Source organism: Triticum urartu, unplaced genomic scaffold (genome assembly GCF_056163025.1).
Source record: "Triticum urartu cultivar PI428250 unplaced genomic scaffold, HENAU_Tu73 scaffold2, whole genome shotgun sequence".
Classification (NCBI taxonomy): Eukaryota; Viridiplantae; Streptophyta; class Magnoliopsida; order Poales; family Poaceae; genus Triticum; species Triticum urartu.
This window is the reverse complement of record NW_028260368.1, coordinates 14,096,301-14,113,651: the sequence shown is the minus strand read 5'-3', so window position 1 is coordinate 14,113,651 and position 17,351 is coordinate 14,096,301. Positions and strand designations below refer to the sequence as shown.

The 17,351-nt window shown below is 37.0% G+C and overlaps 3 non-coding genes across 3 annotated transcripts; 2 read left to right on the top strand and 1 right to left on the bottom strand.

The window, feature by feature from the left end:
• Positions 1–1,129: 1,129 nt before the first annotated feature.
• TRNAG-GCC (transfer RNA glycine (anticodon GCC)) lies at positions 1,130–1,200 on the bottom strand. Its single transcript has one exon. It is a non-coding gene; the product is annotated as a tRNA-Gly (tRNA).
• Positions 1,201–2,027: 827 nt separating this feature from the next.
• On the top strand, positions 2,028–2,115 carry TRNAS-UGA (transfer RNA serine (anticodon UGA)). The gene has a single exon. It is a non-coding gene; the product is annotated as a tRNA-Ser (tRNA).
• Positions 2,116–5,748: 3,633 nt separating this feature from the next.
• TRNAS-GCU (transfer RNA serine (anticodon GCU)) lies at positions 5,749–5,836 on the top strand. Its single transcript has one exon. It is a non-coding gene; the product is annotated as a tRNA-Ser (tRNA).
• Positions 5,837–17,351: the final 11,515 nt, after the last annotated feature.

Here is a 17,351-nt window from a genome sequence, read left to right as displayed (position 1 = left end):
AGTCGCGAAGCATAATTTTGCATTGGATTAAGTATTCCAATTTTGAAAATATGAGTAAAGGATCTATGGATGAAGATACAAAAAAGTTGATTTCCAATCGTAACTAAATCTTCTTAAAATAAGGAATAAGGAAGCCAAATAGCTAAAAAACGATAGTTTTGGTTTACTAGAAACCATCCCGCATATTGTTTCAGCTCGGTGGAAACCCAATTCTTTTCCTCAGGATCTCTTGAATGAAATTAGGGAACGAAGTAAGTAGATTAGATGAATTTAGATAGAATTTCTATCTCCTACTCTATAAGGATCATCTAGAAAGCGGAGAGCTTTGGTTCCATTCAAATAGAAAAGCTGACATAGATGTTAAGTGGTGAGAATATCCATAAAGGAGCCGAATGAAATCAAAATTTCATGTTCGGTTTTGAATTAGAGACGTTAAAAATAATCAACCAACGTCGACTATAACCCCTAGCCTTCCAAGCTAACGATGCGGGTTCGATTCCCGCTACCCGCTCCATTCTGTATAAAAGGAGTATTCTATTTGTCTAGACATGTTAGAGGCTTGTATTCAAGCCTTTTTTGTCCACCAGTTTCTGGTACTCCAGAGCGGAGTAGAGCAGTTTGGTAGCTCACGAGGCTCATAACCTTGAGGTCACGGGTTCGATTCCCGTCTCCGCACTTAGCAGTCTGTATAAAAGGACTATTCTATTTCTCTAGATATGTATGGTAGAGGGGCGTATCCAACCCTTTTTTATTCATTAGTTCCCGGCCCTAGAGGGCAAAATTGAGCAGTTTGCGAAGTCACTTGCCTTCAAAAAAAGAAGGCGCAAGGCCTCTCCCTACCCTGCAGAAAATAAAAAATGAAACGAAAGGGACAGTCTACCTCTCCCTTCCCTTTAAAAAAAGTTTGCCCGTTGTTTGTCTCAGTTAATACCCAATTTTTGGAGCTCTGTTGGCGAGTTCTATTTCTGCCTCTGGAGCGCCCTCTTTTTTTGAGTGGGATGCAAAGGAAGGGTAAGATAGTAAGGGATACGGCACTAGACTAACACCTAATTAATACTTAATTTAATATAAGTAGTTAAACAGTTAACTAGACTAAACTTTTTATCATAGTACTTTGATAAATTAAGCGGGCGAGCGGCGGGAATCGAACCCGTATCTTCTCCTTGGCAAGGAGATATTTTACCATTGAACTACGCTCGCTACGGTATATATTTTATAGCGTATATCCGCCTGGGTCGACCTTCTATGTCTGGGTCGACCGTTTCATTTCATTTTCTATTATATTAGAGTTTTCCTTTTTTTATTATCTGTCAATGAATATTCTAATGGGAATGGAATTTCATAATACTGAAAGAGAAGAGCTAGCAATTCGGAACGCAAATTGCGTTTTAATACGTCTCACTATTCTAATTTTTTAGAAGAAATGGCCTTTATTATTTCTTTTTTATGGGGTTAATAAATATTAACCAAATTTCATTTAAGAAATGAGAGAATTCAGAATAGCTACGAGAAAGACTAGTCCAATCCATAATGATGTACCGGAAAATACAACATTTTTATTATTTGACCAACCATCAGGAGAAGCAAATACAAGGGGTACACTAATTACTAAGACTGAGGAAGTCGCAATTAATGCAAAAACAGCTAATTGGAAAGCAATAGTCATATTTCTAATCCTCCAAGCTACCATCAAATAAAGTTGACTACATATTTGATCCCTCACTTAAACCAAAATTGTAAAAAAAATACAAGAAGTAGGAGGGGTTTAATCATGAATCCATTGATTCTTCTCTTTAATTCAAATTTATTACTTAAACCGCTTTTTTATTTGGATATGGGGGTGAGAAGAGATTATTTACTCTTTATTTTCACAAGCGGGTATAGCGGATCCTGTATCCGTGTATACAGTATACAGAGATATATCGAAAAGGAACTTGTATCTGATATCTTTTCTAGAGGCTAATAAATCTTTTTATTTTTTATATGGCTATGTTCTATTTGTAGGAGTAAAATAAGGATTAGGCTGTGGAGAGATGGCTGAGTGGTTGATAGCTCCGGTCTTGAAAACCGGTATAGTTCTAGGAACTATCGAGGGTTCGAATCCCTCTCTCTCCTTTTGCTTATTGAATACGTTTGTTTCTTTCATTTTTATTTATTTTTTTTTTTCTGTCCCTTATCTTTCTTTCATAAAAAGGAATGAATGGCTCGGCTAGATGGAATAACCGAGCCAGAACAGAAAAAAAAGTAGAACAGGTATAAATAAGAAAATCTTAGTTAAGAGGGTTCATGTAAAGAACAGGTTCCAAATCACGATCGATTCCCTTTTCAAAACCTGCTGCAGCAGCTCGGGCTCTTCCTGCATGCCATAAATGGCCCACAAAAAAGAAGAATCCTAGAACAAAATGAGAAGTTGATAACCAACTTCTAGGAGAGACATAATTAACTGCATTGATCTCGGTAGCTACGCCACCCACGGAATTTAAAGAGCCTAAAGGAGCGTGGGTCATATATTCTGCTGAGCGTCGTTCTTGCCAAGGTTGTATGTCTTTTTTCAACCTACTCAAGTCCAAACCGTTGGGGGCCCCTTAGAGGTTCTAACCATGGAGCACGAAGGTCCCAAAAACGCATAGTTTCCCCTCCAAAGATAACCTCCCCAGTTGGGGAACGCATTAGATATTTACCTAAACCTGTGGGTCCTTGAGCGGATCCCACATTAGCTCCAAGACGCTGGTCTCTAACTAGAAAAGTAAATGCTTGAGCTTGAGAAGCTTCTGGCCCGGTGGGTCCATAAAACTCACTCGGATAAGCTGTATTATTGAACCATACAAAACAACAAGCGATAAAACCAAAGACAGATAAAGCAGCTAAACTATAAGACAAGTAAGCTTCTCCAGACCATACAAATGCACGGCGAGCCCATGCGAAGGGTTTGGTTAAAATATGCCAAATTCCGCCAAATACACAAATAAAACCCAACCATACATGCCCACCAATTATATCTTCTAAATCATCTACACTAACAATCCACCCTTCTCCACCAAAAGGAGATTTTAGTAAATAACCAAATATAACACTGGGACTAAGGGTCAAATTGGTAATTTTTTCTTACATCTCCCCCCCCAGGGGCCCAGGTATCATATACACCGCCAAAATAAAGAGCCTTGAGTACTAGAAGAAAAGCACCTAGACCTAACAAAATTAAGTGAATACCCAAAATTGTAGTCATTTTATTTCTATCTTTCCAGACATAACCAAAGAATGGAAAAGATTCCTCAAGAGTCTCGGGTCCCAGAAGCGCGTGATAAATGCCACCGAAGCCTAAGACTGCGGAGGAAATTAGGTGAAGTACGCCAGATACAAAGTACGGAAAAGTATCTAGAACTTCCCCCCCTGGCCCTACTCCCCAACCTAGAGTAGCTAAGTGTGGAAGTAAAATCAACCCTTGTTCATACATGGGCTTTTCTGGTACGAAATGGGCCACTTCAAATAGGTTCATTGCTCCGGCCCAGAATACGATTAATCCGGCATGAGCTACATGAGCTCCAAGCAGTTTACCGGACAAATTGATAAGTCTGGCATTCCCAGCCCACCAAGCAAAGCCGGTGGTTTCTTGGTCACGACCAGCTAAAACGAAAGTTCCATTAAAGAGCGTTTCCACGTGGTAGAACCTCCTCAGGGAATATAAGATTTTCATGAGGCTGATCCTGAGCTGCCATCCACGCACGAATACCCTCGTTTAAAAGAATATTTTTGGTGTAGAAAGTCTCAAATTCAGGATCTTCCGCTGCACGGATTTCCTGGGAAACAAAGTCATAGGCACGTAAGTTCAGAGCCAAGCCAACTACGCCAATAGCACTCATCCATAAACCGGTGACGGGTACAAATAGCATAAAGAAATGTAACCAACGTTTATTGGAAAAAGCAACACCAAAGATTTGGGACCAAAAGCGGTTAGCAGTGACCATTGAATAAGTTTCTTCAGCTTGAGTTGGGTTAAAAGCACGGAAGGTATTTGCACCATCACCGTCCTCAAATAGAGTGTTTTCTACGGTCGCTCCATGAATAGCGCATAGCAGAGCCGCACCTAATACTCCGGCAACTCCCATCATATGAAATGGGTTCAACGTCCAATTATGAAATCCTTGGAAGAAAAGGATGAATCGAAATATCGCTGCTACGCCAAAACTCGGCGCAAAGAACCAACCAGATTGCCCCAGTGGATAAATAAGGAATACAGAAACAAAAACAGCAATTGGACCAGAGAATGAGATTGCATTATAAGGCCGCAATTGAACAGACCGAGCAAGTTCAAATTGGCGTAACATGAAACCTATTAGTGCAAAAGCCCCGTGGAGAGCTACAAAAGTCCATAGACCGCCTAATTGACACCAACGAGTAAAATCTCCTTGTGCTTCGGGCCCCCATAGTAGCAACAAAGAGTGTGCTAAACTATTGGCAGGGGTAGAAACTGCTGCGGTTAAGAAATTACAACCTTCCAAATAGGAACTAGCCAATCCATGGGTATACCAAGAAGTTACAAAAGTTGTCCCTGTAAACCAACCCCCTAAAGCGAAATAAGCACAAGGAAAGAGCAATAGGCCAGACCATCCTACAAAAACGAAACGGTCCCTTCGTAACCAGTCATCCATAGTATCAAATAGATCATTTTCTTCTTTAGGAATTCTACCAAGGGCTATAGTCATAGTGATCCTCCTATTCAATTACTTCAACCATTTCCGAGCACCTCATATCACTTTCCAAGGCATATGATAGTTTTATTATCTGTGGACGATTTCTTTCTCGTTCAATGCCCTTTTTCAATGGTCTCGAAGAGAGAAATTTCCCATTTTTATCTATGGAGTCACAGTCACAACCGAGGTCGTGGTAAATCCATGAATTTGATTCGATTTGTTTTTCTTATACTATTTATTTGTTTTTCTTATACTATAGAAATAGAAATAAATTGTTTTTCTTATACTATAGAAAGAAATAAACCTTTGAATTCAGCATTATTCCAAGACTCCTATTTCAAAGTCTATCTTTTAAGGGAAAAATGCAAATAAAAGTAACCCTTCTTTTCCCATTCCCTCTCTATTGCATGGGTGGAAGAACTAAAATAATAGAGGATTCTGAAAAAAAAAAAATGGACCTTCGAAATCCAATTTTATGTGTAGCGCAAAGGAGTTGCGATTTCTTCTTATTCCTATAGAACATCTAGTAACAAGAATATGAAATCGTAAATAGCGAAAAATTCTTGTCTTGCGCGGTCTAAGTCTAAGGAAATAAAAAAAATTCGCTTATACAATTTCATCTACATCGAATTTATATATCAGAATAGCGGATAGAGGCATCATTAAAGGAGTCAGGTCTACTTACTTTATGCTTCTTTCCAATTTTATGGTGGATTTGATAAGAACCCTTTTTGCTTTCTTGATAAATAATCGACAAAAAAAAGCGTTTTTTTTATATAACCTGCTTGTTTTATTATAATTATAACAAGTCCTATATGGAAATGCCCGCTAAAGAGAAAATCTATTTGATTGTCTCTCGGCCAATATCGATTTTTAGAAAGAAAAAACAAGAATTTTCTTCTTTTTTTATTAACATTAAGAAAAAAGAATATAATTAAAATGGAATTGGCAATATAATTTTTATAGACTTTTGAAAGAAAAAAAAGGGGTTTTTTGCAACCGTTATTTCTTATTTCTTGCCTATATCATATCACGGAAACCTTTCGCTTTGGAACGTGGAGAGATGGCTGAGTGGACTAAAGCGGCGGATTGCTAATCCGTTGTACAATTTTTTTGTACCGAGGGTTCGAATCCCTCTCTTTCCGCTCCCTTGGATCATTTGGGACTTTCGAATTGGAAAGAATTCTGACCCCCGGATTTTCTCATAGATAAATGTACGAAACAAATCCAATAAGAAAAAAAAAAACTGAATTTTTACTCCTCGCGTCCAGGATTCCGTCCTGGGTCATTAGATAAGAATCCAAAGATAAAGAGTGAAACAAAGAATATCACTACTGTATAAACAAAAAGTTTGAGAGTAAGCATTACATAATCTCCAAGATTTTTTTTTAAGGAATAGATTACCAGTTTTTCCTTACCACACGGATCCACTAGGATGGTTTTTTTTTATACCTAAAAATGCAAAAAAGAATTCTTGAAAAAAATTGCAAGAATTCTTTTATAATAAGCACTCTTATCAATAGCAAAAATAGGGTTAGGTGGTTAGGTATTGTGTAGGTACCTTTAGGTACCTGCTCAACCTAGGTGCAGGGGAGTAGAAAGGCTGATCCAAATTTATTGCTGTAGCTACCCATTCAATGTAGAAGAATTTAAATTTTAGAATCGAAGGTTCATAATATAAAAATATAAAACTTCTCGGCTTTTACCCATTTTAAAATTTTTTTGGAATGAACACATCATTCAATTTGGCATACAGAGTACTAAAGATTTCATCGAAAACTTACAGCAGCTTGCCAAACAAAGGCTAATAGAAAAAAGAATAGAGGTATAACAGGCATAATATCCACGATTGGATTGAAAATAGCATAAGCTTCGGGTAATTTGGCAAAGAAAAAACTAGTAGGATAAAGAACAGAATTAAAACAGATACAGGTTAAACTAAGTATATTAGGCATAACAAGCATTTCATTCTTGTAGAGTAAATAATTGGATTTTTCTTGAGTTATTTTTTTAAGGGAAAGAAGGAAAAGGCAGATTCAAAATCTTTTTTCTTCGGACTTTCCCAAACACAAAATACCTCCTTGTATTCGCACTCTCAAATGAGAGTGGAATAAATTCGACTTTCATATAATATCTTAATAGAATTCCATGTAATGATCAATGCATTTTTTTGATTCTATATTATCCGCATGTGTAGAATACTAGCAAGAGAATATCCCTCCTTTTTTATGTAATTGAAATGGTATTGACGAATAACAAATAAACATACTAGTGTTTATTAGTGTCGCATAAAACCCGAAATGGGGCGTGGCCAAGTGGTAAGGCAGCGGGTTTTGGTCCCGTTACTCGGAGGTTCGAATCCTTCCGTCCCAGATTGTTTCTGATGAAACAAACGGTGAAATCATATAGTATTCCGTACGAGACAAAAGTTTATTAAAGAGAATAATGATATCTTATTCTTTCTCAGAAAACATAATAAAGTCTTAAGTCCAGTCAAATTGACTATCTTTATTTTCATGAAAAAATGGGATCTATCAAGCACATTCAGGATATGCCTCTACTATAAAATCACTTAGTCATATTTTTTTCTTCCTTTTGGTATTCGAGTTGAAGAAGTACGAGAATTCTATAACTACCAAAAACTTTCAATCTTTTCATTGGAATAGTTTATTTAGTTATTATAGTTAATTGTTTTTGGTACTGAAAAAATATATTACTACTAGAATTCTAATTCTAGTAATTAAATTAATTAAACTTTTTTGGAGGTTGATAGTTTATTTATTGAGGAAGAGTCAATCCTTCTTTTCTCACTTCAAGATTGATCATCTCGAGCCATCCGTTGAGGGTGGAAATTTAAGAATAAATAAGTTTTAAGCAAACTTGTTTAGTCGTCTTTTTCAAACTATGTTTCATTCATATGATAGAATTTTAATATGGGTTTAAATAAATTGGATCTTGGCGGAGGCTTCCCGGATAAATACTTACTTTCTTTTATCCATATTGCTCCATAGATAGCAAGTTTTAATTAGTATAAAAAAACTAAACCAATGACTATTCATGATTCCATCCATATTGGATCAATTCTCTATACCACTTTGCAATGAAAAGAGGAATGTTTGTTATGGTAAAACTTCGTTTAAAACGATGTGGTAGAAAGCAACGTGCGACTTGAAGGACATGATCGATTGTGGATTTTGCTATCCATCATTTTCCATAGTAATGAAAATGCTCTTGGCTCGACATAGCCTGTTCTATTCGTTCCGAACCAAATTTGCGCTGGGTTTAAGTAACATAGTACACGATGGAGCTCGAGAGGACAGAATTTTTTTTATCAAGGGAAAGAATCTAGGGTTAGTGAAAACTAATAAATTAGGCCAACTTTGTCAGTCTATCCTTAATATAGAAATAAATCGAAAGGTTAAAATAAGAAGAAAGTCCAATAAAAGTATATCAGAATCAATCCCTCTTATTAGATTTCTATAGAAGAGATAAATGCTTTATCGAAGGAAATAAGAAAAAAGGGTATGTTGCTACTCTTTTGAAAGAAAAAAATAGGAATTCCCGAAGTAATGTCTAAACCCAAGGATTTCACAAATCAAAGATAAAGGATTCCAGAACAAGTAAACACAATTTTCAATTGTCTCAACAACAGAGTTGGATTAGAATAAGGAATAAAAGTCAATTCGTTCGAAATGAGACAAAGAAAAGAGTTTTAAAGACGACTCAAAAATTTTGGAAGGATTTTGCCTTCGAAGTTTGTCAGGCAAAATTAGCCCACTTGAGTCATGAGTATAAATGAAATTTGTTTTTTCTGTAAGGAAATTAATGCACGTCATAGTCTAATTTCTATTATTATCGACAGAAATTCGAATCATTTTCTCGAGCCGTATGAGGAGAAAACCTCATATACGTTTCTAGGGGGGGGGCGTTGTTTATCTACATCTATCCCAATAAGCTGTCTATCGAATCGTTGCAATTGATGTTCGATCTCGAAGAGAAGGAAGAGATCTTCAAAAAGTAGGTTTTTATGATCCGATAAAGAATCAAACTTGTTTAAATGTTCCAGCTATTCTCTATTTCCTTGAAAAGGGTGCTCAACCAACAAGAACTGTTTATGATATTTTAAGGAAGGCAGAATTCTTTAAAGAAAAAGAAAGAACTTTGAGTTAATTGAAGAACTAAATGAATCAAAAAATAGGATAGGAGAAGATTATTAGTATTCCTAGTTGTCTAATTATTTAGACACAATTTACCTCTTTTTTAATCCTATTTGGATTTATATTATATCGTGCCAATCCAACATAAGCCCCTATTTTATTTACTTTTTCTATCTAATTTGTTTTCTTACCATTGTATTTCCATTGACAAAGGTCTATTGAACAAATAGAATTTGTAGATAGATGGGTCTCTTTATCCTCACTCCATATTCAATTTTTCCGCCTACACTTCGCTCAAATGATAAGGGTGTTCCTCTTGCATGTATTCTCATACAATATAATATATATTTTTTATAATATATATTTTTTGTTAATAAAAATCGCTAAAAATAAGGAGAATTTGGCCATCGTGATTAGGGTCGCTCTTTTTTTAACTTTACTTTAGTGGAATTTCACCGGACCTGTTCGTTTTGGCATTTGAGTGTTTTTCATGGTCGATAAAAAAAATCTTTTGATGTCTTGCTAGTTCAATGTTTTGACAGAAGCGCGCGGTGTAATTCCATTGATTTTTGGATTTCGATCGTATCTAAGATCCTTTTTTTATCTGGGTTGCTAACTCAATGGTAGAGTACTCGGCTTTTAAGTGCGACTATGATCTTTTACACATTTGGATGAAACAACAAATTCGTCCAGACTCTTGGTAGAGTCTAGAAGACCACGACTGATCCTCAAAGGTAATGAATGGAAAAAATAGCATGTCGTAATAAAATCAATCTTTTTTGAATGGAATCCAAAATTACGATTTTCTGGGTCTAATGAATAAATGGATAGAGCCTGGCTCCAATTCTGGTAAAATAAAAAGCAACGAGCTGAACTTCCTAATTGGAATGATTCCCCGCTCTAATTAGACGTTAAAAATAGATTAGTGCCGGATGCGGGGAAAGGTTGGGTTTTCCTATGAGTGGACCCTTTATTTTTTCTTTTTTTTTTTAGAAATCCTAATTATTCTTGATTATGGATTGAATAAGGGATGTTATGGATTGAATGTGTAAAAGAAGCAGTATATTGATAAAGAGGCTGTATTCCAAAGTCAAAAGAGCGATTGGCCTGCAAAAATAAAAAACTTGTTCTGTTCTTTTTTTTTAATTAGAACAAACATAAACTAATTGGGTAGAAAAGGAGCAGAAAAAGATCTGTGGATTAGACTCCCTTTCTTTCCAGGGTTTGTATTAAAAATGCAACACCCTGTTCTGACCATATTGCACTATGTATCATCATTCGATAAACCGAGAAATGCTTCTTCTCTCTGATTCAAGTAGAAATACAAATGGAAAAATTCGAAGGGTATTCAGAAAAACATAAATCTCGTCAACAATACTTTGTCTACCCACTTCTCTTTCAGGAATATATTTATGCATTTGCCCACCATTATGGATTAAATGGTTCTGAACCTGTGGAAATAGTTGTTAGTTGTAATAACAAGAAATTTAGTTCACTACTTGTGAAACGTTTAATTATTCGAATGTATCAGCAGAATTTTTTGGATAACTCGGTTAATCATCCTAACCAAGATCGATTATTGGATTACAAAAATTATTTTTATTCTGAGTTTTATTCTCAGATTCTATCTGAAGGGTTTGCGATCGTTGTGGAAATCCCATTCTCGCTACGGGAATTTTTTTGTCTGAAAGAAAAAGAAATACCAAAGTTTCAGAATTTACGCTCTATTCATTCAATATTTCCCTTTTTAGAAGACAAATTTTTGCATTTGGATTATCTATCACATATAGAAATACCCTATCCTATCCATTTGGAAATCCTGGTTCAACTCCTTCAATACCGTATCCAAGATGTTCCATCTTTGCATTTATTGCGATTCTTTCTCAACTATTATTCGAATTGGAATAGTTTTATTACTTCAATGAAATCCATTTTTTTTTTTCAAAAAGAAAATAAAAGACTATTTCAATTCCTATATAACTCTTATGTATCAGAATATGAATTTTTTTTGTTGTTTCTTCGTAAACAATCTTCTTGCTTACCATTAGCATCTTCTGGAACTTTTCTGGAACGAATCCACTTTTCTAGGAAGATGGAACATTTTGGGATAATGTACCCTGGTTTTTCTCGGAAAACCCTATGGTTCTTTATGGATCCTCTTATGCATTATGTTCGATATCAAGGAAAGGCAATTCTTGCATCAAAAGGCACTTTTTTTTTGAAGAAGAAATGGAAATGCTACCTTATCAATTTCTGGCAATATTATTTCTGTTTTTGGACTCAGCCGCGAAGAATCCATATAAACCAATTAGCAAACTCTTGCTTCGATTTTATGGGGTACCTTTCAAGTGTACAAAAAAGTTCTTTGTTAGTAAGGAATCAAATGCTGGAGAATTCATTTCTAATAGATACTCGAATGAAAAAATTCGATACCATAGTCCCCGCTACTCTCCTCATAGGATACTTATCAAAAGCTCAATTTTGTACTGGATCGGGGCATCCTATTAGTAAACCCATTTGGACAGATTTATCAGATTGGGATATTCTTGATCGATTTGGTCGGATATGTAGAAATCTTTTTCATTATCATAGTGGATCTTCGAAAAAACGGACTTTGTATCGACTAAAGTATATACTTCGACTTTCATGTGCTAGAACTTTAGCTCGTAAACATAAAAGCACGGTACGAACTTTTATGCAACGATTGGGTTCGGCATTTTTAGAAGAATTTTTTATGGAAGAAGAGCAAGTTTTTTCTTTGATGTTCACCAAAACAACTCTTTTTTCTTTCTGTGGATCACACACTGAGCGTATTTGGTATTTGGATATTATACGTATCAATGACCTGGTCAACCCTCTTAATTAATCATTAGACGAAATTAAGAAACAGGAAAGGGTTGATAAATGATCAAGAAAAAACTTTTCTATTTTTCATTCTGAAATGTTCTTTTTATTATAATAAAGAGTAGGTGAATCAACTTACTAATTAAAAAAATTAGTAGAACTTCCTCTTTGGAATAGAAATTGGCTATTTCTACATAGGGAAAGTCGTGTGCAATGAAAAATGCAAGCACGATTTGGGGAGGGATTTTTCTCTATTGTAACAAGGAAGAATTATCTACTCCATCCGACTAGTTCCGGGTTCGAGTCCCGGGCAACCCATATAGAAAAGACCCATCAAAGTTTTTCACTTTGACTCACTTCATTTACAAATACAAAATTATTGGTTTGGTTAATTTAGTTATATGGATAGCTAATCTTTGGGCTGACTTGGTTGACATTGGTATATAGTCTATGTTATACTGTTAAATAACAAGCCTTCTATTATCTATATTCTAGTTAATACGTGTGCTTGGGAGTCCTTGCAATTTGAATAAACCAAGATCTTACCATGACTGCAATTTTAGAGAGACGCGAAAGTACAAGCCTGTGGGGTCGCTTCTGCAACTGGATAACTAGCACTGAAAATCGTCTTTACATCGGATGGTTCGGTGTTTTGATGATCCCTACCTTATTGACCGCAACTTCTGTATTTATTATCGCCTTCATCGCTGCCCCTCCAGTAGATATTGATGGTATTCGTGAGCCTGTTTCTGGTTCTTTACTTTATGGAAACAATATTATCTCTGGTGCTATTATCCCTACTTCTGCGGCGATCGGATTGCACTTTTACCCAATTTGGGAAGCTGCATCTGTTGATGAGTGGTTATACAATGGTGGTCCTTATGAGCTAATTGTTCTACACTTCTTACTTGGTGTAGCTTGTTATATGGGTCGTGAGTGGGAACTTAGTTTCCGTCTGGGTATGCGTCCTTGGATTGCTGTTGCATATTCAGCTCCTGTTGCAGCTGCTACTGCTGTTTTCTTGATTTACCCTATTGGTCAAGGAAGCTTTTCTGATGGTATGCCTTTAGGAATCTCTGGTACTTTCAACTTTATGATTGTATTCCAGGCAGAGCACAACATCCTTATGCATCCATTCCACATGTTAGGTGTAGCTGGTGTATTCGGCGGTTCCCTATTCAGTGCTATGCATGGTTCCTTGGTAACCTCTAGTTTGATCAGGGAAACTACTGAAAATGAATCCGCTAATGAGGGTTACAAATTTGGTCAAGAGGAAGAAACTTATAATATTGTGGCTGCTCATGGTTATTTTGGCCGATTAATCTTCCAATATGCTAGTTTCAACAACTCTCGTTCTTTACACTTCTTCTTGGCTGCTTGGCCTGTAGTAGGAATCTGGTTCACTGCTTTAGGTATTAGTACTATGGCTTTCAACCTAAATGGTTTCAATTTCAACCAATCTGTAGTTGATAGTCAAGGTCGCGTTATTAATACTTGGGCTGATATCATCAACCGTGCTAACCTTGGTATGGAAGTAATGCACGAACGTAATGCTCACAACTTCCCTCTAGACTTAGCTGCTGTTGAAGTTCCATCTATTAATGGATAAGGTTTTTCTGCTAACATATAAGAATTTTTGAAGACAGAAATACCCAATATCTTGTTCTAGCAAGATATTGGGTATTTCTGTCTTTATTTTGAATCTTTTTTTCTTCTTAATCTTTCTATTCAGAATTCAGTTAACGACGAGATTTAGTATCCTTTCTTGCATTTTCATAACTCGTGAAATGCCGAGTAGGCACGAATTCCCCCAATTTGCGACCTACCATAGGATTTGTTATGTAAATAGGTATATGTTCCTTTCCATTATGAATCGCGATTGTATGGCCAACCATTGTGGGTAGAATGCTAGATGCCCGGGACCACGTTACTATTGTTTCTTTCTCCTCCTTCATATTGACCTTTTCTATCTTTGCCAATAAATGATGAGCTACAAAAGGATTCGTTTTTTTTCGTGTCACAGCTGATTACTCCTTTTTTTCCTTTTTAAAGAGTGGCATTCTATGTCCAATATCTCGATCGAAGTACGGAGGTCAGAATAAATAGAATAATGATCAATGGAAAAAAGAAAAAAATCCTTTAGCTGGATAAGGGGCGGATGTAGCCAAGTGGATCAAGGCAGTGGATTGTGAATCCACCATGCGCGGGTCTCAATTCCCGTCGTTCGCCCATCGCATTATTGCAAATTCCAAAAATGCAATTTTCCATATTCCTAGTTACGTATTTACTTACGGCGACGAAGAATAAAACTATCGCTATATTTTTTCCTTTTCCTAGTTCTTCTTCCAAGCGCAGGATAACCCCAAGGGGTTGTGGGTTTTTTTCTACCAATGGGAGCTTTCCCTTCACCGCCCCCATGGGGGGTGGTCCACAGGGTTCATAACTACCCCTCTTACTACGGGGCGTTTACCTAGCCAACACTTAGATCCGGCTCTACCCAAACTTTTTTGGTTCACCCCAACATTACCCACTTGTCCGACTGTTGCTAAGCAGTTTTGGGATACTAAACGGACCTCCCCAGATGGTAATCTTAAAGTGGCCGATTTACCCTCTTTTGCAATGAGTTTCGCTACAGCACCTGCTGCTCTAGCTAATTGCCCACCCCTTCCACGTGTGATTTCTATGTTATGCATGGCCGTGCCTAAGGGCATATCGGTTGAAGTAGATTCTTCTTTTCTCTCAAAAAACCCCTTCCCAAACTGTACAAGCTTCTTCCAAAGCATACGGCTTTCTAGATGTATATGACGATCTCTAGACAGATGGATCTTATATGAATCATATGATGAAGTACCACATGAGTGGATATATAGGAAAGGAATCCAAATCTGCCGAATCGCTCATGTTATGATCTTCTACATCCTAGGTCTCTGCGTTCCGTCATCTGGCTTATGTTCTTCATGTAGCATTCAGATCGAATGACTCTATGAAATTACGTCGATACTTCCACATATTATGGGTAACGTAGGAGACATCCCTATTTTCCCCCGGGGGTCTTAATTACCACTGCTTAGCTTTCAATTTGCCTCTGACCATCAAATTAAATGTGAATAACCCGTCCTCCTCTCTTTGAAACAAGGGGCGCTTCCGGTTCTGTGCGTGCTTCAAACAATTTTGTCTTCTCCATATTACCATATCTCTAGAGCCAATAATTTTCTATGAGGAACTACTGAACTCAATCACTTGCTGCCGTTACTCAACAGTTTTCTGTTGAGGTCTATCCCGTAGAGGTAGTCAAATTGGATCAGTGATCGATTTCTAGGTTTCGTCGTAAACCTAATTGGTTACTTCCAATTACGTAAATCAATAGTTCAAACCGCACTCAAAGGTAGGGCATTTCCCATTGATATAGGAACTTTTGTACCAGAAACAATAGTATCTCCAATTATAGCCCCTCTGGGATGTAAAATATATCTCTTCTCACCATCCCCATAGTGTATGAGACAAATGTATGCATTTCGATTAGGGTCGTATTCTATGGTTACGATTCTACCAGATATGTCTTTTTGATTCCGTCGAAAATCTATTTTACGGTATAGGCGCTTATGACCTCCCCCTCTATGCCTTGCGGTAATGATTCCTCTGGAATTACGACCTTTACCACAACGGTGCCGTCCATGGATCAAATTATTTCGTGGATTGGATTTCACTTGCCTGTCTACGGTTCCCTTGCGTGTGCTCGGGATAGGTGTTTTGTATAAATGTTTCGCCGTATTATTAAGTATTCTCCTTTAGTTTTTTTCTCTATCTAGAAGTGGAATAGAATAACCCGGTTGAAGGGTAATGATCATACGTCTGTAATGCATTGTATGGCCCAGAATAGGTCCTATTCTTCTACCTTTTCCAGGTAGTCGATGGCTATTCACAGCTACCACCTTAACACCAAAGAAGAGTTCGACCCAATGCTTTATTTCTGTCTTAGTGAATCCCGATTCGACATTAAAAGTATATTGATTCTTTCCCAATAAACGAAGACTTTTTTCTGTAAATACTGCGTATTTGATTCCATCCATAAATCGACTTTCCCTCCTATGCTCTGAGTTCCAGTATCGATAAGAATTCGAGTTCTTATTGTTCTTATGTTATGGTATGAATATACCATACCAATTCGTTATGTATGGATGATGGATGAGATTCCATGGATAGAGAGCCAGTTCCAATAGACTTATGGAATGTTCCCGTTCGTGTGCATCCAGCAGGAATTGAACCCGCAAATTTACCAATTATGAGTTGGGCGCTTTAACCATTCAGCCATGGATGCTTAACAGGGATCATCGTACATCGTAAATAACCAATTTTCATATAGAAAGACATATCATAGAAAAATGAAATCGAAAATATTCCGAGATGGCAAATATTCGGAGATGACTATGAAAACACCTCTCTGGATCCTCGAATTGAAAGAGAGATTGAGAGGGATCAAGAATCCTAATTCTCGCTATTTGGAATGGATCCAATTCTATTGAGTCTGACTCATAGTGATCATTTCTCTTTAGCAAAGAATGACCTTGGTTATCAAAGGATTGAACAACCGGGATCCATTTACTTATGATACCTAGTTGGCATTGATAACAAGGATCTAATGAATTATGAGTTTAATAGATCCTCTTTAGCAGAAAGACGTATATTCCTTGCTCATTATCAGACAATCACTTATTCCCAAACCTCGTGTGGGACTAATCGTTTTCATTTACCATCTCATGGAAAACCCTTTTCGTTCCGCTTAGCCCTATCGGGTATTTTAGTGATAGGTTCTGTAGGAACTGGACGATCCTATTTGGTCAAATACCTAACGAAAAATTACGATTTTCCTTTCATTAAGGTACGAGGGCTTCTTATTCCACAAGAACGAAAGCACCTTTTCATTCTTTCATATACTAGGGGTTTTTACTTGGAAAAGACAATGTTCCATACTAAAGGATTCGGGTCCATAACCACGAGTTCCAGTGCACTAGATCTTGTAGCACTTAGCAACGAAGCCCTATCCATTAGTATTCCACATAAGAAATCCATTCTAGAAAAAAATACAATTAGATTAGCTCTTCATAGACAAACTTGGGGTTTGCGAGCCAAGGTAAGATCGGCTCGGGATCATGGGACCCTTTTCTATCAGATAGGAGGGGCTCTTGTACAAAATAGACTTACTAAGTAATAACCCCATAGAATCTATCTATATAAAGATAAAGAGGCAATCGTGTCAGGAAGCGGGTTTTTCTTTGGCCAAAAGGTACTTCGAACTTGGAACGAGCATGAAGAGATTAACGAGACTTCTTTCTCTTTTGAGTTTTTCTGGCGGACCTGCCGCGCAAGATCTTTGGTCTTCCCCTGGAACCGATGAAAAAAAGTGGATCGCTTCTTATGTACTCGCTCAGAATGATTCTTCTCTATCTATAGTTCATGGCCTATTAGAAGTAGAAGGTGCTCTGGTGCAATCCTTACCGACAGAAAAAGATTGCAGTCAGGTTGATAATAGTCGAGTGACATTACTTCGTCGGTCCGAACTAAGGAATCTGTTAGAAATGTTTTGAAATGGATATTGTTCTCTCTTTGATCAGGGATTGCTATATGAAAAGAAGTGGAGTTTAAAAAGGGAACGGAATGC